General features: G+C 29.7%; 1 protein-coding gene across 2 annotated transcripts in view; it reads right to left on the reverse strand.

Moving 5' to 3' along the window:
- The window catches only part of LOC142324060 (sorting nexin-29), a 137,841-nt gene extending 113,303 nt beyond the window's left edge, over positions 1 to 24,538 (reverse strand). Inside the window, exon 1 of one of the 2 annotated variants that reach the window (XM_075364669.1) lies at positions 24,405 to 24,538. The gene's annotated coding sequence lies outside the window, so the exon portion shown is untranslated. The remainder of the gene's footprint in view (positions 1 to 24,404) is intronic. The other variant, XM_075364671.1, reaches the window with a different exon arrangement.
- Positions 24,539 to 24,748: the final 210 nt, after the last annotated feature.

Here is a 24,748-nt window from a genome sequence, read left to right on the forward strand (position 1 = left end):
TGAAAGAAGGTATCAATACTAAGAAAAAGGGTACATCTACCCTAGGTAGATCAGGCTAGTTTACAGTCTCCCCCACAGCCATTTTATGTTTATTAACACTTCCAAGGTACTACATTTTTAAATCAATATGTAACTAAAATCTGAATTTGAATGAAATAAAAATTATAGTGAACTGTTATTTTAAATGATTCTGTTCTACGTAGTTCTGTGTAGTTAATTAGATACTGAATCTAACTAACTTGAGCATATAAATGTCAAAATTATATAATGAATTTTAAAAAAGAAACTATATTTAAAAGATCATTAAATTATTTCTAATCTTACCAAATTGTATTCAATTACTATTACTTTTATAAACAAAACAGAGTAATAATAAAATCTGCATAAAACAGGTAAAATGTAAAGACAGATTAGGTTTTATTTTTAAATAATTCACTTTAAAAAAAAACACACGAAAAAGAAAGGTTATTGAAAGATACAATTTAAAAAAAAAAAACAAAGTACACTTCATGACATGGAGCTTCATGATCCTGAGAGGAATCTATTGTCACAAAAGCCAGGGTTATAAAGCTCCCAATTCAACACAATAATAGGTGCCATAAGGGAATTACTTTTAAGAAATTTGATAAAAAGTGACTGTCAATCCCCAAATATGGAAACATTATTACCCCTCAAAAAAAGCAAGCCCCCATGCCAGGCTTACTACTGAAAGTATTTAGATTCCTTAGAAAGTAAGGATAATGAATTATTTCTCCTTGATTTTTTCAATGAGGTGAACATATTGCTGGATGTTAACAAGCCAAGTCCAATAAAATGCAGGTAATATATCTGGTTTAGATCACTGTATTTTTACAGCTTATTATTAATGATCTTGAGCAGTGGCTGATAAGTTATGTGGTTGACGAATCTACTAGAGTCTAAAAAATTACTCATATAAATAATAATTTAACATTGGTAGCTTACATAGATGGATTTATAAACTGAAAAAAATAAAAGAATTGTAATTCTTATACTAATATAAACTGTTAAAACGAAAAAACAATTATATTCATGTAAAAGTAATATATTGCGTTACATTAGCAAACAATTATCACTTTACAGTAGTAAGATAAGAAAAATATTAACTGTTATTTATTCAGAGGACTTTGGATAAAACTACAAAAAGTAATAACTTTATCATTAGAAAGTTAAATAAATTCTATTATGACACATTAAAATAATAGTGTTTAATAGCATTCGTATTGTTACAGTTTTTAATATGAATACAACAAAATTTAATTACTAGCAAAACAAAGAGCCATTTTTTAATTTTTGTGTAATTAGATTAAATTACCAGCTGAACATCTATGGTCTGCAACGGTATTGCAACACATTTATTTATTTTCTTTAGAAATTACAGGCCAACATCCAAATAAATTAATTCTTTATGAGAGATGAATACTGACAATCCTGATTAAAATTTGAACTTAGAATCTTGTAATGAAAAGGCAGAGATGCTAAAGTTCAATACAGATATCTGTAGAGAAAGTTTTAAACATCTTATTGATTGAAATTTTTCTTTTTGATCATTTGACTGTTTTGGTGGACTACATTGTATCTTTATTATCGCTATTCTGTGCCAATCTCTTAGCTTCAACAAACATCTTAACTTGGATGCAAAATTGTGTTGATATCATATAAAAATCAAACTATTTATGATCCTTGATACATTTCTGTTGCATGTTGAAATGGAAAGGATATCTTTTGTTATTTTGTCATACAGAATTAGGGTATCAGCATGATTGGATGACAGTCAATATTTCCTCATTATATCAATAAGGAATAAAAAGGGGTGGGAGTGAATACCATATTTATACTATGTATTTTATGATATGGTACAAAAATATCTGTGTATTTGTTAATATTTAATTCACAGTAATTTATTTAGCATAATGCCAATCAGTTCCCAGATGTCACCTGGTACCTGCTGACATATTGGGCTATATGAAATATTTCCAGTTACAGGAATACTCTTAACAAAATATTTTATCACTGGAGAACCTTACTGTTATTAAACACAACAGTTCATAATTACAGTCAATAATAATTGTTTCAAGTTAATTATAAAATGAATTATTGTAAATATTACATAATGAGGTTACAGATACCCTTTACTCATCTGCAAAACAGTATGTATGAATAGGTGAACTAGTGATACTGAATCATAAATCATTAAAATTATTATGAATAGAAAACCAAGCTGAAAAATGAAATCTGAGGTAATCCATGTAAAACTTGAAAACTAACTAATAAAGAAATTAATCATGGGTCTAAAATCTCAGTTGATGAAAATTAATTATTGTTTATTTACATAAACAGTGGTATTTTATGTATTCTGATTTTATGTTAAATATAATTGCAATTATCTTTAAAATTTATATTATTATAAAATTTAATGACTTTTAAGTGAATTATTTCTAAGAATTTTATACTAATCAACATAAATGCATGGTAATCTACAGCATTTTATCTACTAAACTACTTGTCATTATTCAATGAGTGACAATAAATCATTTTTTTTATTATATATATATAATCATTATGATGATTTGCCTGAAATATTTAAACATCGTGATTTGTCAGTAATCACAGCATTTTTAATTATTGTGACCGTCTTTTACTTTTTAATGCAATATCTACTTTTATTTAACATTAGAAAGTAAGTTTTGAATATTTACTTTCAGTACTTTATTCTAAAGTACTGATATTTTCTGATTTCTTTTATAAACATCATCATCATTTTGAATTCTGGCAAAAAAGGATCCTGCACACTGTGTCCTTTTACATTGTCTGCTAATACTAATCATCTCTTTACTTTACAGTATTTCATCCTTCTCTTTTATTAATTCCTTCCTAATATTTTTAAGTAAACATATTCTGATTTAAATGATTAATCTCTTTCCAGTTTATTTTTCACTGGAGAGGATAAAGAACTAAAATGTAAATAAAAATTGTTTGTCACAATGTTTTTTTTTTTACCTATTTTGCTTAAAAACTCTTCTTCCTTAGCTCAATCTTGCTTCTTGCTACCGTATTTGCTGAACTCACTTTTTAAATTCTCTTCTACACCCATGTTTTCGTATTTTCAAACCGTTTTCCTTCATCATCCAGAAAAAGTAACTCTGATCAGTACTTTTAGTACTTTAGCTTTTTCACATTCTTATAGCAATTAGAAAAACTGGAATAAATTGTGTAAAGTAAAAGATTTATTTACTGCTTTCTGGTGTGAATTAATCTGTTAAATACACTGAGGTAATTTAAGAAGAGAAATTCTTATATTATACACTCCAAATATAAAGTGTAATAATTATTTGTATTTTTCAAAAACACAGAGGTATATTCTTCCCGAATTCTTCATTTGCCAGGCCAGTTCTGCTATTTATCTCATTAAGTACTAAGTTGTTTTTGTTCTGTTTTTCTACTTGCTCAAGATTCACTTAATTTTTGTATTTTTATCAATCCTTACATTGTTCTTTTATTTTCATTTGGTTTTGGTCTGTATTCCTTGCCATACTTGTTATTTATACTTCTTATTTATAAAAATGTATATTCTTGTTATTTGTACTTCTGTTATTTATAAAATTTGTAATTATACTGTACTAGTTTTTAAAAGGATATGGATTTCTTTCGGAATTTCTCCACAAGAAACATACATGATACAGTCATTGATTACCCTTTATGTTTGCATAAAAGAACATCTATTCTTTTAGAACAAATTTTTGATGTAGTATATTAATTTATATATATATATGTCTGTCCATAATCCTTGTCCAGGGTGTACGTTAATAAGATGTAAGACAACATTAAAATGCAGCTAATATATTCAAACAATAACCTTTATTATACTTGATATTATAGATGCTGAAATATTTAATACAACTTTCTCAATTAAGGACCAGTATAGAGCTGCATCCCTTGTTTGTGTGCAAATATACATGTATAGTTTTACATTCTTAGATCACCATGCCAGGACATTTTGCAGAATAATCATGGCTAACCATACAACAAAAGAATAGTATCAGGAACAACATTAGACAGTCATTAGCATAAAAATACACATGATTTGGGCAGGTCTCAAACTACAAACCTCCTACTTAGAAAGGCTAGTGTTAATCACTTGTGCCATTACAACACACTAATGGTAATTCAGCTGTCAACAGTATGTTGGTGAACTGCAGGAATCTTCTATTAAATATGAATTTAGCCATCAGCATTTTCATCCTTACTTCACACTATTTAACATTCAAAGTAATCCCTAAAATGTTCCAGATTCCAGGTTTATGGATCGGGTTATAAGGTTTACTGTCTTTCTCAGTTTCCCACCTTACAAGGGCCATTATATCACCAAATTAAAAAAAAAAAAAAAAACATTTTTAATTATTACTTATTTTGTATATAATTCAATTTTTAAACTTTCCTAGGCTCTCAATGTATTGGCAGGACAGAATTAATGGAGTTGTCAACTGACTTAGTTCATATATAAATAAATTTATTTAAATAACCTTAAACAGAGTTTAATCATGTGGTAGATTGTGCAATATGTGAAATTAAATACATGAATCGGTTATCTTAAGGTCATTGTTGTTTAACAGCACATGTTGGTTCAAGTGAACAGTATAATATATGGCAATCTTTTATACAAATCATCTTTTCATACATACATAACATACTTTCTTTACTGTTATTTAAACACATACTGAGCTTTGGTGTAATAAAGAAATAACTATTCTGCAAAATGTAAAATGTATGCAGTTAATTTGAGCTTTTCTTTTATCTTCCTGTCTTTGCTTCTCATCACACTCTCTTCTCCTACTCCCCACTCTATGCTTTTCCCCTCTCACTACATTTCCCTGAATATATTATTAATAGACACGTACTGATTAACAATAAATTTTCTCTTATTACAATTCATCTAGTCAATCACATTCACTTTCAATACAGACCTTTCAGTATTATTTTTATTTCCAAGAAACATTAATTGATATCATTATTAGCCTCTAATAATGAAGGAATTTGTCTTTCAAGAGCACAAATTATTATCTTTAAAAACATTTACATTATACATGAGAATGCATAAAAATTTAATATTTTGCATAAAGAGCCTATATGTTTTTTAATTCTACAATTATTCATTTTGTGAAACTACATGATAAAATCTATACGTTGTAGATTAACTTATGATGAACAACTTCTGTTACTGGTTTATTAAAATTTTTTTGACTGATGAAATTTTATCCTTATTCATACTAATTTCATTTACAGAATACTGCTTCCTGAAACCTGATATTCTGGATATTAATAACCAAATGTTTATATCATATTTTGCTCAGGTCATGATATAACCATTGATTACATTGAAGGATATCTATTCTTTATGACATTAAGTAAGTTGTATTACGATATTAATTGTGGACCTGTATGGGAATGGGATTGACAACTTTATTTTTGTTGAAAAAATTTATTCAATTTATGGGTGGAAATATACAATATTTATTATTTTTTATTTACTCTAACGCAAGACTTTTGTAATTACGTTTTATGTTCTATTTACTGTTTTATGGATATGTTTATGTATTAATGGTTTTTAGCTCTGTGGATTTTACTTGATTTAATATTTTTAATGTTGCTGTTGGAGTTAGCATTTTTTCTTATTAGATAATTTAAACTACAGTAATTGTGTTTTCCTTACATTATTCTATATTATTATACTGTTAACAATATGCACTTTTTATATCACTGTCTATATCATGTACTACCTTCTTCCATTGTCCTCTGATGGGGAGTCTATTCTTTAAGACTGGATGCTGGCATCCCCATGGGCCTAAATTCTGCAGCTTTTCTTCCCACTACCCAATGAGCTGAACACTACACTATACGCATACACTACATCAAGAACACTACACAAACTACAACAAATACCCTTACACAACATTCTACACTATTTCTTCTTACACCTACACTCGGTGGTGTTGCAACACCTTATGAAACGCAACCGTAACCCAAGGTGGAAACTATTGTGTCGATGAGGGGATGGCTCTATGTAGTGAGTCTCAAACGATATCCTCTGGGCATCTGGGCGAACCCAGTTGTATTTAGCTCTAGCTTCAGTACATATGTATTCTACTGGAGTGGTCTGTTAGATTGCCAGTACCAGCTGCAACCATATGGAAGTCCCTAATAAACCCCTATGATCGTTGGTGGTCCATCTGAAAACACCACCACCTGAAGACATGTGAAAAGACTTCACTTAGCGTTGCTTGATAAGGATAAAAATAGTATTGATGAGAACACTTTAACTGGTAACACATCCCGACAGTATAAGAATGTAAGATCTGTCGTCTTAAAAAGAATCAGGATGGAGACTCCCTTCGAAAGATCTCACCTTTCCTGATAGAGTGATAACAGGTTCATGTGGTTCACCTAAAAATTTCAAGAAACTGAGGGACAGAACTATACTGGTTGAGACATTTAGTGATGAACAGAGTTGATCACTCACAAAAGCGGTATGCCAGAAATCACTGAATACCAGCCAAGATGTAATCTTTTCTGGGACCTTTTGGTGATTGATATTAGTGAGATTACCAATGAACTTCATCCCAAGGTGTTGTACAGGTGAGACGAATTGTGAAAGGTCAGGTTGGAATGGAGGAACCTACTCCCTCTCTTAACCTTATAATCTTCCCATACTACCGGAGAAAATAAAAGTAGGTTACATGTCTATTAGACTGCGACCATTTATTCCCCAACCATAGGCAATGTTTCCGGTGTCAAAGCTATGGCCACACTATAACTTTTTGCACCAACACTGCAATATGTGCTTGATGTGGAAAAGAAGGCCACAATAATTCTGAATGTCAGGAGGAAGAAAAATGTGTTAACTGTGGGAGAACACATTCAGCTCGCTCACAAGATTGCCCAACTTTAAAAGAAGAGAGAGCAATTACAAAAATTTGTACTGAGCAAAAGCTTTCTTTTCTGGCCGCTCGAAATGAGAATCAGAAGACATAAAACTCCTTGAACCTGGTAAAAACAGATCTCTTTTGCAGCTGCTACATCAAAGCAAATCCATACAAATGCTATTAATACACAGTGCGAATCATGCAGTGTATTAAAATAGCTTGTTCAGGCGTGTTCTCTGATCACGTGCCTCGCTCAAAACCATTATTTTAGAGCTAACTAAGAATTCAAACAAGAAAGATAGCTCTGGTCGAAAGACTAGTAGTTCTGTACTGAAAACCACTTCAGTCAGTACACCACTAAATAAAACTCCTGCTAAAACAACTGTGCAGCAACCTACTAAGACCCCCAATGAAGAGATTTACAAAAAAAAAAATCATCGCCTGGTATGGTATCTGCAGTCTCTCAGGTATCAAAATCCCCACCACCATCTTGAGGTCTCTTCGAGGATCTAGAGGCCGATGAAGTAAAGCATTTTTAAAAAATAATTAATACAGAAAAAAAAACAGGATAGTATTTGACAACTAATTCACACGCAGTTTTAATATATGAAAAATATTTCCTATGGCTACGAATATTATTCAGTGGAATGTTTGCAGTCTCTGTTCTCGCCGTAAGGATATTGAAATACTAATAAAGGAAAAAATCTTTTAGTACTCTGTCTGCAGGAGACTCACCTCCGTCCCAAGAGTGATATGTCTTTTTGCAGAAACGTTTGTGAAAAGAGAAAATACGAGAAGGTGTGGCTGTTTTCCTGAGGGAAATTGTTATATCTGCCCATGTCCTGCTAGAGACAAACATCCCTGCCAGTCTCAGAGAAAATATTGGTGCCATTCCAAATGAACATTTGCAACTTATATCTTCCTAAAATTCTGATATCAGTGAGGATGATCTATCCAGTCTGTTTTTCCAAATTACTACACCCTGCCTAATAATTGGTGATTTCAACGCCCATCACCATTCTTGGGGCTCATCATCATGTATTCACAAAGGTTGTATTGTTGATCGACTGAGGCAGAACTTAGATCTCTGCTTGCAAAATGGTGGACAGGACTTTATGAAATTTTAATTGAAAACTAATGACTGAATTACTCTGCACCTTCCGACACATGAACTGTTTGCCATCAAGTGTTTAGGCGGCTAAGGTTCCCTGACGGTTGTCGCTTATGCCAATGACAGGCTGCTGCTGGATGAAGGATACTTGCGAAATGAGATTGAACTTACGGCCTCTCAGGCCTGCAGGATACAGGAGCTGTGGGGTCATCAACATAAGATTCAACCTGGATCACAGTGACCACAATGATGTTGCTGAAAGGCCGTTTGGCTATGATGCGACAAGTGTGTATATCTATGTCAGGCCACCAAAACAGTTATGTTCAGATTCTGCAGGATTGAAAAAAATTTTTGGTTCAAGAAGCATTTACAAAACGTCGCAAAAATGCCAATAGTGCCTTCTTTGGTATTCGACGTGTGGGGAATCAGGATTGGGGTTTAAATTTTAAGACCATTTGTATCTGTTATAAAGGTGTGTGCGAGGCAATTATGTTTTATGCCGCACCTATATGGGTGGATAGGCTGAAATATAAAATTTATAGGGATATTTTACTGAGGGCCCAGTGCCTCTTGTTAACAGTATAGGGGGTTATTGCACTATCTCTTATGAGGCTGTTCTAGTGGTTGCTGGAGTGAAGCCCATTGATGTTCTCGCAGTTGAATGTCAACATTATTTTGCAAAAAGGTCGGGCAAGTTGACTTTTGAAAAAAATTGAAGTGATTGTGAATAGTGGATCCAATTGTGGCAAGAGTGATAGAATGAGACAACTAATGGGCGCCTTTTGGGTGTCTCCTAATAAATATGCCACACAGTTTCTTTCAGGCCATAGTGCTTTTAGGGATAAATTGGCTTGTTTCGGCTGATTCAGGTCTGTGTCTGAATTGTGGTATAAAGGACGATGCTTTTTATGTTTTGGATGTCTGTCTTCGTTATGAGGACAGGCAATTAGAGGTTGTGAGGCACCTCGGAGATACTGGATCTTACTTCAACTGTAAATTGGAAAAGCTGGGCTGAATGGGTAATATTAGAGTTTTATGAAATATTTGGTTATTCAGCGAGTTGGGGAAGGCGTATAGGAATGTATGTTTGTGTAACACGGGTGGCTAGGATCGCTTAGACATTTTAGTTGCCATGATAGGCATTTTGAAGTTTTCTTGGATGTTTTTGTTTTGTTATTTTGCGGTATTGTTCGTTTAATTTTCTTTTGTTGTAGGGCATTTAGCTCAAAATTTATAATTTATTCTACTCAGTCTATTTCATATGAGTAGTTTTGGTTATTTATTTTTCATTATGTTAGTTTATAGGGTTTACACGATGAAAATGTCATTCATGGCATTTTGAAAGAGACCAAGATGATGACTGAGAGACGTCAATCAGTCTGAGGGTCTAGAAGATGACCTCCAGTAAAGCCTACCATGGTTAGATACGGAGGGGATGGCGTGGTGACCAAAATCGTCACATGGCAGGATCTTCCCCTTCGGGATCAGAATGTGCCAAATGAAATTCTTTGTTAAATTACATCGAATCTATTTCTTGAACAACACCATCATCAGTTGCAGGGAGAAAGGTTCAAACCATGTGTGGATCGGTACAGTCGATTGGACTGCAAAATGGTGATAATCTTGTTTCAGTGCCAGTTGATATAGTGACCAGATTTGGAAGGTTGTTTAGGGGAAGTTCACTTACATCATCGTACTACCCTGAATTTGTGAGATAAGTTGCAGGTAGAAAATATCCCATTGGTGATTGGAAATTTGCAAAATGAATTAAATGTATCCTTTTCTTATAATGAAATATATCCTGAATAATTCTCATGACACTTCCCCTGGAAAGGATATCAGGCTCAGTATGTTATCACACCACCCAGATAACGCACTATGACTTCTTTTGTGTATCTATAACAAAATTTTCTCTGACCAGGTGTTCCATATTCTTTGTCAGAGGCACTGGTTATCTCCAAACTGAACCTTAGTAAGGATAAATCATGACCAACAAGTTTATCATTCTATCTCCTTGACCAGTACCCTGTGCAAGGTGAAGGAACGAATGTGGTGAACCATCATCTACTCTGGTACCTTGAGAGAAACATCCTGATTACCCCAAAACAATGCAGTATCCACTAGGGCAGATCGTCTATTGGCCACATAGTTACTCTGGAAGCTATAATTCAAAACGCCTTCTTACTCCGCCAACACCTGGTTTTGCTGTATTTTTCGATTTATAAAAAGTATATGACACGGCATGGAAAAGAGGAATCCTAAATACATTTCATGGATGGGGTAGGTGTACAAGGTAATCTCCTCACATTTATCAGACTTTTTCTCAGTAGTCAGTCCTTCCGAGTTTGAGTTGGAACGACGGTATACGAACGTTTCACACTGGAAAATTAAGTATCTCAGGGAAGTGTCCTAAGCGTTACTTTGTTTGCCGTAGCCATAAATGTAAGCAGAAACCGGTTATGTGTTCTTTATTTGTAGATAATTTTTCTATTTACATAGCGTGTAAAATGTTAACTACTGGTGAGAGGCTGGTTCAGAATACAATAACCCGCTTACAATTGTTGTTTAAATCTATTAGATTCACGTTTTCTCCAGAAAAAACCAAGTGGATCTGCTTTTCCCAGTTGAGAGGACATGTTGAACTGCATTTACACAATGAACCAGTTGAGGCATGCACGAGGGTTAGATTTCTAGGATCGTATATATGTGCTGCGCTTCTACCGAGCTCTAGTCCGTTCCCGATTAGACTACGGCTGCATGGCTTATTCATCAGCGCGGGTCACTCCACTAAAGATGCTCGATGCAATCAATTATTCATTCATCCATTTTGCCATGGGTGCTTTTCACTCAAGCCCTGTGGTAAGTCTGTTGGCGGACAGTATTGAGCCATCTGTTTCTAACAGATGGAAGCAAATGATATGCTCCTATGAGGCATAAAAGTGCAGCTAACTAACCCAAAATTTTATGTGGTATTCTCGAATCGGCATGTTAATCAATATCAGGAACAGCTGAGCTCTATTGTTCCGCTAGGCGTCAGAGCTCAACGCTTTTTCTCAGCTCCATGTATACAACTGCCTCCAGTCCTTGCTGTTGCTCCATGTTATTACCCACCTTGGCAGCCATCTCACGTTAACAACTGCTTTGATCATTGTCAGTATAATAAACAAAACACAAATCTGGTAATCTTACAAAATGATTTTTATAATATTAAAAAATAACATAAAATTTATTTTGTTACTCAAAGGGGTTGACGAGTAATGAAGCCAACAAAACCACTAAAAACACTGTTCCTTCTAACCATGAACAATGTATCCAAAAAAATTCACAGCACAGTATGTATTTTTTCAGATAATAATGTAAGCCTACTATACAAATTATTTTGATGTCTATAATGAGATAGCTTATATTCTATATTGTTTGTTACTTAAAGTATGACTCATACACATAAACTCATGTTTAAACACCAAAGTGAATACACATGCATGGACATTAATGTTTGCGTAATCCTGAATGTAAACACTGTAGAAGGCTCAGTTTCTGTTTTGAGTTCGATATGATATGTTGTATTGTTGCCTGTGTTAATATTGTATTTGGGTAATGTACACTTGTTTATAAAGTAATTTTATTAGCAGTGAACTTCTCTTTTATGCGATATCTTTTATTTTTTATTTTATTAATAAACAGAAATTCAAGAATTCAGTTACCAGTAAATTAAATGATTCCTTCAATTTAAATATTGCTACAAAAGAAACCAGTTAAGTACCACAAAATTATGCTGATTTGGGTAGTAAATATGAAGAATTAATCATTAAAATAAATGATAAAATGAAAACATGAACCCTGGAAAAAAATAAAATTTTAAGTTTATTACCAACCAGCTGGAACATTCAAAAAATTCAAAATGAGTTTAGTGTTAGTCAGTATTTAGCACGTCAATCAAAACAATTAGTTAAAATAAGTGGAATTTTAATTTTTCATCAGTCCCATAACTGATGAAAATTTTATTAAATGTGTCCAAGATTTTTACCAGAATGATGAGCACAGCCGAATGATGCCACGCAAGGATTGTGTCTCTGTAAGACAAGCTGATGGGAAATTAATAATCAAAAAAGGCTTATCTTATGTAATTTAAAAGAATTGTACACAGCCTTAAAGAAAAACATGATTTAAAACCTAAATTTTGTGTTCTGGTTGGTGGGTTAGGTACTCCATCTGTTTGTATGTGTCACCCACCAAAATGTAAAACTCATGTTATCTGCTCAAAAATGAAATTTGATTATAAAATTATTGTTTCAACCATGGTATGTGATACAGAAAATGAAACATGCATGGTGTCAGTGTGAAAAACGTCCAGGCACTAATGAAGTACTCAGATTAGTGCAAGAGTGCTGAAATGATTTTGATTCTGATGTCAACTAGCTACTAAAATTCTTCCATTTCAAAAGAATTTAGGTAAACTTACTGAAACTTTAAATATCAAAAAAAGGCATCATTTTATTGCAAAGTAATAAGCTAATTTCCTCAACATTAAAAAGGAAAACTTATTGGAGGGTAAATGTATTGTAATGGGAGACTTCTTTCAAAATTTTCCTTTTGTGATACAGGATGAAGCCCAGTCTTATCACTGGTCAAAATCCTATGCCACAGTACATCCATTTCTCATATATTTTAAAAAAGAAGGAACATTACAAAGCCAAAGCTACTGTGCGATTAGCAAGTACTTGAAGCACAATACTACATCATTATTCTATTTCCAAATACGTTATAAATAAAGTAAAGAAACTGTTACGGCAAGTTAAACATTTTTTTTATTTTTCTGATGGCTACTCAGCCCAGTATAAAAACTAAAAAAATTTCATAAATTTGTGCTACCATCAAGAATATTTTGAAATCACAATTGAATGGCAATTTTTTGCCTCATACCATGGAAAAGGACCATGTGATGCTATTGGTGGAACTGTAAAAAAGGCTGTGACTAATGTAAACCTTTAAAGGACAGTCAACAATCAAATTGTTACACCTTCTGAAATGTACAATAACTGCCAAGACAATATTAAAAATATAACATTTATTTTCTGCTCTAGTAAAGACGTTTAAGAGACTGAAGAATACCTCAGTTCTCATTATCAGGTAATCACAACAGTCCCAAACAAGAAATTTTTCACAGTTATGTTTCAACAAGTCAGAACTGTATTCTGAAAGTCAAGGTGATCTCTGAATCAGAAACATTTATGTTAATATCAGTAAACAAGGACATTAGTGTTTCTGATTGCTTTATAGTTTTACCAAAGCCAAAATGTAAAAATTATGTCTGCTGCGTACATGATGGCAAGTGGTGGTTAGGCGAACTCATTAAGTCAAAATAAATAAAAATGAAGAGGAATATCGAACACACTTTTTCCATCTGCAGGGTTCTGGTACTTCATTCAAGAAATCATTGAGGGACAATCAAACATGGGTTCAACTGGAAAATATTTTAAAGATTCTCACATTTTCGAGCTTTTTCTATCAACTATTGGAAGAGGATACAACATTACCTCAAAGATGAATGAGGCCTTATCAGTTCTACTCAATAAAAAAAATGGCTGGAGCACTAAGTTATGTTAGTTGCATTTGCTATCAAAAAGTGTAAGATTTATTCATAACTTTCATTAGCAGGAGTAAAATAAGGTAAACGTGAATTAAACAACTTGTTAATGTTAAATTTTGTAATTATTATTTATCATTCTGTAACTGACTATTTATTTATTATCAATTTAATCATTCTAATGAGTTTAGTTGTAATTTTTATAATATGAAAAAAGTACATAACATTAGTATTTTTAAATCATTGTTTACGGTTAGAAGGAACAGTGTTTTTAGTGGTTTTGTAGGCTTCATTACTCGTCAACCTTTTTGAGTAACAAAATTTTATGTGATTTTAAAGTACATAAAAAGTACTTACTGCTGTAAAAATTTCAGATTTTTGCCACTTGTCCCCCAAGTGGTTTTTGGGGCCCAGAAATGAGACCTTTTCAAAATCTTGGAATCTGGCAGCAATTTTTTTAATGAAGGACACTCGGTAACAGTTAAATTTTTATTTAATTGCTAGTACCTAAGACGTACTACTAGTACCTAAGAATTAAAACGTAAAAAACAGGTCTGTTACCCTAAGCGCTTCATTATTTATTTTGGGCACAAAATTTGAAGAAACAACAATTTGTAAAATAATTTCAGTAAACATTACAAGATTTCGTTATATAACAAAACGAATTTTGAGTGCACTAAGTTGAAGTTCCATCTTTACTCTTTTTAAAAAGCCCTTTTTGACTGTCTGTTCGATGTAAAATAAGATCATGGAAAAAGTGATGAAAACTGCTGTTTTTACCTGTTGACGAGTTAGAAAATAATCCAATTCCTCAAGCAAAAATTTGTTTAAAAATATAAAAAAAAATATTTTTTGGCCACTAAAATTGGGAACTTATATACCGAATATCATGAAAATCAAAAATAGTGATGCACAGATCATTTGTTTAAATTAAAATGGAATACTCCATACATGATCATTTCTGGTGACAATGATAGAATACTGGTCATTACTGATATCAATTAAATGATAATTAGTCAGATTATAATAAAATTTAATATGGAGTGGAATGTGAAAAAGTATATTTACTACACTGGAAGAGTTATATTATAGGATCATACATTTTAAACACAAACAAAATGTTAATTTGTAAAACTTGAAAATATAAGTAGCAAAGAAAAGTAAAAAGCACTTTCATGTAATATTAATGAGGGAGTTGTACAAAATTACAAATAACCTTAATGGCTTAAAAAATAAAATCATAAAAAATGAATTTACTTAGACAAAAAAAAAATATACCAAAGCCACTGTTATTATACATAATGATGAGTGTTCCATTCTTTTAATCTTGTTCACACAATATGAATAATAAACTTGCTGGCTTTTAGCCTCTCCTGTAATCAACATCAATGACAGGCGATTAAGGTTCATCTTTATATAGAGAATAAAAAGGTAGATGGGTGGACCAACAATCATGCATTTATATGTATATCTATGAGGTAATTGGTAAATGTTATTTTGGAATGCTTTTATATGTTTGTATTTGTTTAATATGCATCCTACTAGTCCAATAACTGTGCAGCTTGAATAGTTTAATTTATACATTCCAAGGATATTTTATACTTTTTTTTATAGTTCAGAAGATCATATAGTATCTTGTCTTCTAAATTTGAGCTTTCTAACTTTTTCTGGTTTTGAATAGGCTTATTTATGAGATTTATTTATTTGCTTTTGCAATCTACACTTTTTATTTCATACATTGTTTTTTATTTTGGGTATGAGTAACTCTGTTAAGGGAGACATTATATCAACTGAGTATGCTATATATGTATATACCAACTACATGAATAGACTTATGAAGATGAATTTTTATATCTAATCTTCAGATATCACAGGAAGTGTTGAGTAATTTGAGATCATCCTTACTAATAACTATCAGTTTAGGTGAGCCTGGTTGATTTAAAATTTTCTGAACAGGTGTGTCCATTACTTTTTACACCAATAATGTTGGTTCATTGTGATAACAGAAAATGTTGTTAATAATCCTGGAATCAGCTACATTAATAATAACTTGATGTTCTACTCATACACAAAAAAGATCTGATCTTTATATACTTTAAATATTATGATTTCTGTAAACACACAATAGAACAATTACTTTTTTATTGTAACTAAAGGGCTACGGCTAGTTAATTACCATATATATGTTTTTTGGATGATCTGAAATTAAATTTTTAGAAAGTAAAAAATGCCAAGTCTGATTGGGATTTAAACCTTACACATCTACAGCACAGCCACTACTACTGCATCATATTAAAAGGATCAATACAATTCAAATACAATACATTTTGTACCACATCCTGAATACATGACTTCCTAAACAAATAAAGAAAAATCTGCAACTAAATCTATAACATCTACTGATTTTCAAATGGAAAACCTCCACACTAATCACTTATGATGATAGCAAAAATGTCTACAAGCATTTAGTTATGGTTTAAAAAAAAATAAAATAATTTGTACCAAAGTAAATTGTGTTTGGTTATTGTAAAAATTTACGAGTTTAATAAGTTTCCCACCATTATGATAAAAAATATTGCATACTACCACGTGATTACTCTGATTAATAAAGAATACAATATAAATTAAATATATAAAGCATAATTAATACTAATCAACAAACAAACCAAAATACAAATCATAATATATGATTAATACGTATTTATATTTGCTAAAAAAATATTGATAATGAAAAGTAATAATTAATTTAAATATATTTTAATACTTATTATGTTACTACCAAATGCATTATTATTACTAGATAAAGATAATAATGAAAACAATAATATATACAAATATCAGTTTTAATTAATAATTTTAATATCAAATGAATTCAACATCAAATGTTAATTTACTTTTTAGAAATCATAACTCAAAAAATAAAATAAGTGGAATTAAAATAACAATTACAGTTTATCTGTATTTAAATAAAGTATTAAATATGAAACGCAATAGAAATTAATAAATTTTAAAAACAGATAAATTTAAACATCATTTTAAAGCTTTAACTATAGAATTGTATTAAACCTACTGAAGAAAGTAAACCTGACAGAATAAAAAAAAAATGGGTGGTTATTTATAAATAAATAAATCATTTAGAGTATATAATATTACACTATATAGATTATCATAAATGGCTAGATAAGGTAATCTATAAATAATAGAAGTTGTTACCCCAGCATTTGCCCAGATGGATCAAGAGAAACTATGGTAAAACCTTGATCACAGCAACATCAGAGAATACACAATTACAAATAAACGAAAAATAAGATTAATGTCACTTTTAATTATTTCATATAATAGAAAAAAAAATGAAATAATGATAAGGCAAATATATGAAGATACTGAATGTAAAAAAGTAATTACAAACTAATTCACACTTCAGAAGGTACATTGAAAATTACTTGAGACATAATTATGCACACATTGGGCAATTGAAAAAATTTCAGGGGTTTTAAAAGTTTCTCTAGTTAACATTATTTAAAAACTTAACACAACAATTCAGCTTCTGTAAAACAAAATATTTTAACTGTATTTTAAATAAATTGGTGGAAAATGTTTTTGGATAGTTCTTGTAAAAAACAGCAACAATAACTATAATAAGGCCTTTTGTCAGAGCTCTATGTCAATATGAAAATGGTTCTGTTGTCTGGTTTCATAGAGGATAATATTGTTAGATTTTACAAATAATCTATTTTTTTTTTTTTTTTTTTTAGCAATGATCACTCATTCATAAATATTAACAGAAGGATAAGTTAATACGCATAATAATATTTAATGATATGACAAGCTTAAGAGTTTTATTAAGGTGCTTCAAAGCCAAAATAGTGTGGTTAAATTAATTTGTAAAAATTTTGTTGTAAATTAATTTGAGCATCCAAAGAGAATTTGTCATCTTATAAAATGCCCATTAATTTTACTTTATAGGCAAAAAAGTACTATCAATATTATTAATGGGAATTCTATATAAATGATTGCAATATTATGTCTACCTGAGAAGCACAATACAATGATTCTATCCTAATGGTTAAAATTTTATTCCAAAATACAAAATAATTATGATTTAAAGATTAGTTTGTTGACCAGAATGATAAAATGTAACAATACTTTAAAATAATAAAAATCATTCAAATTATAACAAAAATAGTGCATTCAGAAGGGATTTTCTAATCTAATTATATAGTTCCTTCTAGTATTATTGTTAATGAACCCTTCCTGAGGTGGTTTAACAGCTTTGAGAAGAGTAACCAATTAAATTTAAATGCTAGCACATACACAACTTAATAACTAGCAGTTTATAATTTTTAATATTTTAATAATTAGAATTTAATAAATTTAATAAAACCTATGCACAACCAATTAATTTTTATAAATATTCATTTCTAAAAAAATTCATTAAAAAAACAAAATTAAGATAAAATAGTGCAAAAATAATACAATTAAAGTAACTTTTTTTTAATGTTTGAGTAAATAATATTGAATCAATTTTTATCAGACTGAAAAACAGTCATGAAAACATAAAATTTTAGTAATATTTTATAAATAAAAATTGATAAGTAATCTTCCTGGCATTTATTTAAAAAGTAAAATAAAGGTCATTTTAATTGTACGTCAATACATTATAGGTGTTTATTATAAACAATATATACTTCAGATTGATTTTTACTTCACTCTTTCCTGCTGCCTAGTTAATTAATAAATATTTTATTCAACAGATCAGTATAATTATACATTATGAACACCATCTTCTGAACAAGTATGCATAATATTTCATTGACAATGTAAAGCACAGCCCAACATTTTGCATCCAAGGTTCAATAATGGGGAAAACTTTGATCAGAGCAGTATCACAAAATACAAAATTTATAAACAAATAAATAAGAAAAAAGTTACTGCACTCATTAATGTAAAATAATAATAATAAAGCAAATTGTATGTTTTAATAGTAAAGTAAATATATGAAAAAAATCAGTAAAAAGATAAGAAATAAGGCAATTTTGAAGGTGTTAAGTGAAAAAACCTATTTAAGTAGATATTTACAATAATCATTTTTAGGCTTATAGTGTTATAATTTGAATATACTGGTTGACAAACAGTCAACCAAAAATTCATTTGACTAAACACGTCTCAAGGTTATATTTAAACACGATTCCATTGAGCTTCTTTGATGTTTTATAATAATTATTAAACATGTATTCACTATTACATGCCAGAGAACAAATGGCGGTCCAAATAGTGAATCACAGCAGGTGAAACTTCACCTAAGAAAGCTCCATCTGCAAGAAAAGTCATGGCTGTTTATTTTTTTGGGATTTTGTGGTGTGGTGTTAATAAAGTACCTGGAAAAAAGAGGACTATCATTAGAGAGTTTTAGGCTTCACTACTGGACTGATTGAAGGTGATATTAGGCTAAATGTCTACATCTGGATTCTTGACTAAAAAGAAAATGCGCCTGCACACACAGTGCTATCAAATGCACTGTATTTAGCTTCTAGCAATTACTTCTTCTTCCCAAATCTGAAGAAATGGCTTGTTGGATGAAGATTCACTTAAAATGAGGTCAAAGCTGAGACAACTGCTTTTTTTGACAAATCACATTACACTGAAGGTATTAAAAAACTAGAAAGTCATGCATCTAAATGTATCAAATTGCAAGGTTATTATGTTTAAAAAAAGTCTGAAAAAATCTTAAATTTTCTTTGTCAGTTTGAGAACTTTCTGAACAGCCCTTGTAGACTGTTTAGTTTTTCCACTTTAACAACTGTTATTTGAATTTATCACAATTTTCATAACCAACTTTTTATACAATCTTTCTAATGCTTTCAACATATTCTCTATGTAATGAAATCACAAAATTTACATTCTCAATCATAACTATAACAAAAGATTTCTTCATAAGAAAGATATGGAATAACTGCTGAAGTATAGTTTTATAATAGCACAAAAATATTATAATAAAACTGATATAACACAGAACTAAACAAGTCTAAGATATCAAACTGATGATATACATATTTTCTTTTCAAAAATGACAATTCAACTGAAAGAAAGTGAAAAAATACAGCCATAAAAAAATCTAGTCATAACATAAAGCAATGTATATCTTCATTGTCAGTTAATCAGAGAAAATATAGAGAAATTTAATTGTTTACAAAAAAAAAAAAAGCTTTTATAGGTATGTAAAGCATGTGAAATATTTCATTACAAATTACTCAAACAGGAATATCATCATCATCTTTGGTTAGTAAATTAATAAAGTACACATTAAAAAGGATAAAAATGTTGGTGTCTTTATTAATATAATATAAAAACTTATAAATTAAGTAATATTATTTTTGTAACTATTAATATAATTTTAAATAAATGTTACAATAATATTAAATGAATATACTATTTCAGAAAGTATTAAAACAAAACTATTACTGGGATAATTAATAATGATAAGCTTGGGCAAATTATTAATGATTACATGACAATGAGTTATATGATAAAGCAGTGTCTGGTATAAGTAACGGTATGAAAAAAAACTAAATATAGCATAATATTTCAACATTATGGAATGCCTCATCATGTTTAAACTTGCAAAGAATTTTGTTTCATATGTATGCAAATTATACTAAACATAAAACAAGTCTTGGAGGCAGAATGTTCTACAACAGGTTTATTCAAATAACAGCAAATCTAGCCACCAATATAGAAAAAATAGATTGACTGCATCTGCATTAAAGCACATAAGAGAAACAATAGATATTAATGAAATATTTAGCAAGAGGAAATTGAATCAGAGTAAATGGCGGGTAACATAACTAGAAGTTATAAGAACATCTGCATGAAGCTAGGAGGGCGGTCCAAAAACTCAATAACGGCTGTCCAAATAAAACTTAAGAAAGACTTTTTCCTTTAAAAATATGCTATTGTATTGTCTATACAAACAAATAGAAATATACACCAGGCAAACTTTGATCACACTTATTACTTATTTATATGAATGGGCATTACTCATCAAAGTTTAAAAACTATTAACACAAGACTATCCACAAGTATGTGAAGTAGAGTTGACACTGGTACAGTGGAGGGGATGATAGTGTACCAAGATACGATGTGGTAAGTAACAATGCGATCACTGGTGCAGCAATTCATTCCTATCTTAAATTAAAAAAGAGCTTTCTAAACTTTGATGAGTAGGGTATTCCATTTTAATTCAACAAATGATCAGTGCATCACTATCCTATCACTACTTTTTGATTTTTATGTTATTTGGTATATGATAACTACCCACCTTGTAGTGGCCAAAAAATATTTTTTATATTTTAAACAATTTTTTCCGGAGTAATAGACTATCTTCTAACTAACCAGCAGGTAAAAACAGCAGTTTTTGTCACTTTTTCCATGACCTGTTGCATTCTTATTTTACATTGTACAGAGGTCAAAATGGGCTTTTTTGGAAAGAGTAAAGATGGAGCTTCATCTTAGTGTACTCAAAATTCATTTTGTTACATAATCAAATCTTGTAATGTTTACTGAAGTTACGTTAAAAAATTGTTGTTTTTTCAAATTTTGGGCCCAAAATAAATAATGAGGGGCTTAAGGTAACAGGCCTGTTTTTTTTACCTTTTAACTCGTAGGTACTAGTAGTACCTATAAAAAAAAATTGGACTGTTAGACTGTCCTACATTAAAAAAAATTGTCCCAAAATCGTAAGATTCTGAAAGTGTCTAATTTTTGGGGCCCAAAAACCACATTTGGGACAGGTGGCAAAAATTTGAAAATTTTACAGCAGTAAGCACTTTTTATATACTTTAAACATTACAAGATTTGATTATGTAACAAAATGAATTTTGAGTACACTACGATGAGGTTCTATCTTTACTCTTTCCAAAAAGCCCTTTTGACCTCTGTATGATGTAAAATAAGAATGCCAAAGCTCATGAAAAAAGTAATGAAAATGGCTGGTTTTTACCTGTTGGCAAGTTAGAAAATAGTCTATATATATATAAGTATATATATATTTTTTATGTTTTAAAAAAAATATTTTTTGGCTACTAAAAGGTGCATAGATATCGTATACCAAATATCATCAAAATCAAAAATAGTGATGCAATAAAATTTTTGAAAATTTGTTGAATTAAAATGGAATAGCCGGAGTGAAAATTAATAAAATTTTATCTATCAATCCTAATTACATCAAACATACAAATTACACACAATTACAAGTATTAGAGCCACGATATGAGTAAAAAACATCTCATTACATTAAAAGTATATGAAAATGTGAAAAAGAGCATAACTATCTACAGGATTCTCAGGAAGATGGTAGTAGATTAATATAACAGTGTAATGTAGGGATTTATAAGAATCAGATTACTTCTGCAGATACTTTGTACATAATTATATGGAATCCTGCACAGGTTCCTTTTTATATATAGATATTCATCATAATCTGTCATTGAATTTCTTTCCAGAGAACTTAAGTAAATGTAGCTTAATACATAATATCTGCTTAACAACGCTTAACAACATTTAACTATTATTTTTTTTATTTTACTCTTCTTGGAAATTTATTTATTGATAAATTTATAGGATTTGTCAAAAAAAAATTTTAATTGACTATATATGCTTACAATTACTAGCATTTTTCTATAAAACAAATATTTTGTTTTTGAAATAGAGTAAAAGCACTATAATTTTTTCAAAAGTTTTTTTTTTAAATGTCTAAAATTAACACAATGATACTTATACACAACTACATTACATTGTTATACTTATGTAACATCTACTAATCTGAAAATCCTGTAGATAGTGATGCTTCTGCCCATATTTTCATATAATTTTAATGTAATGAAATGTTTTTTATTCATCTACGGGCTCTAATACCTAATTTTTGAAATCATCAGTTCTGAAATGACGTGTATACGACATCATGTTTTAAAATCAAGTTCTATTTTTCTTTAAATATATAATTATATAAGATGTAATATAAACAGAGTATAAACAAAATACTTGTAAACAAAGTAAGCACAGATCCTACTTTAGTATGTGGTCTACTGTACTGTTGTGTATATAATTTATATATTTAATGTTAATTAGGTAAGGTTAGCAAGTAAAGTGAGAGTTAGGTTATGTTGATATTGTACAAAGTTCAGTAAATGGAAATGACAGTACCTAAGAAAACTTAACCTAATGCTCGGTTGGGTCACTAACTTCGTCTAGTTAGCATTAAATATACAAATTATGTACAATTTGTAATCTGATATAAACTTAATTTTAAAGTTATTCTTGTATTGCTACATGCACATATTTTAACAGAAATTTTTCTTTTTGTAATGTACATCTATTGTGTCTTTATTATATAATTAGCATACAGTAAATTATATAAATTTAGAATATATTCTAAATAATTCATTCTCAGAAATCGATCATGATATTGAATTTTATGTTGAATGCTTTGCTGTAATCCACAAATAAAAATTACTTAATGTAAATATAGTTTTTTTTTTAAATTAATACTAATATATTTAAGTATGTAAAAGTGCATGTTTGTGTGCATATGATTATGAATAACAATCCAGTTTGAAAAAATGATCCATTCAGAAAAAATGAAAACAATGATGCTATTAAAAAAATTGTAACTCATTTTTTAAAATGTTATAAATTAAATAAAATAGTAAGATTTACTACACGATTTGATATCATTTGATTAAAAATAGGTCAAATAGTTCTCTAGATATTCCCTTTTAAATAATACTAAAACTGTTCAGGACTGAATGCTACAAAAGCTGTCAGTTGTTGCGGGTTTTAATATGTTATAGATAAAATAAAGTTCCAAAAACAATCAAAACACAAACTGTATAATATGCTTAAGTATAATATTTATATATCAAATGAGATATTACCTATATTATTTAATTATAAATATTAGTAATAAAATGCATATGATGTGAATTCATATTTTAAAATATTGTTTATATCTCTCTAATACTAATAAATTTCGTAATGATAATGCATCTCTAACACATTATTAGAAACTGTCAGATTAATGTTTAACATAAAACAAAAATGATATGAAATTTTCTTTGCTTTAAAATTACAATACTTAAATCTAACTAGTTAATGGGAAAATTTTTAAGTAAACAAACGATTTTGTAATCATATGAATATTTTCAAAAACTTTCATTCAACGGTGTCTAATTTGTTCCTTAAACAAATAGAAACAATATTTCTGAGGAAAACTTAAAGGTGGAAAAATAGTAATAATTCGGTATTGTAAAAAAACAACCCATTTACACAACCTTATTATGTTGAATTTATAATCTTAGCATTCAATAAAAATGGAAAAACTTGTTAGCATCAGTGATAATATATATTCAATAAGCTAACTTTTTTAAACATTTTTGGCGTTAGTATTTAATTAAAATTTATAAAGGATAAATTAAAATTAATTGATGTTGATGTTGTAATTAATGACAACATAAATTCCTAACTGTTCCATGTCATCGTAAAAGAATAGCACTTTTTCAGAATGTAAATACTTCAAAATGCTTTGAAAACGTAAATCCAAAACTCTAAATACGGAAGAAAATAAATCTTTGAAAGTAAAATAAAGTAATTAATCGATTGAAATTATGCCTTAAGTTTCAAGGCCGATTGATTACCTACGTAAATTATTAACAGGCAGACAAATATATTGAAAGACAACAAAACAAACAATAAATGCAATCACATAGATTACCTGATATTTAAAAATTTTATCTTAGCCACATACTCCAGAGAACGGCACAAAATAACACTATAACCTACAAAACATGACGCCCCCAATTTCCAGGAATCACTTTCAACAGCTGATACAGTCTGTTTACATTTGTGCCACAACTTTCTTTTAAAATTTCAATACTAGGTACTTCTGTATTAATTTTTAATTAAACAACCTGAATATGATAATCAAATTACCGTATTAACATACTTAAATATAATATTGATAGAAATTTTTAAATATTTTGTTTTATACAAAAACAAACAAAATTAAGATAAACAGTTCCTTCATATCTAACTATAATGTGCACGAAGCCTATAGAA

Source organism: Lycorma delicatula, chromosome 4 (genome assembly GCF_047948215.1).
Source record: "Lycorma delicatula isolate Av1 chromosome 4, ASM4794821v1, whole genome shotgun sequence".
In the NCBI taxonomy this organism is placed as follows: Eukaryota; Metazoa; Arthropoda; class Insecta; order Hemiptera; family Fulgoridae; genus Lycorma; species Lycorma delicatula.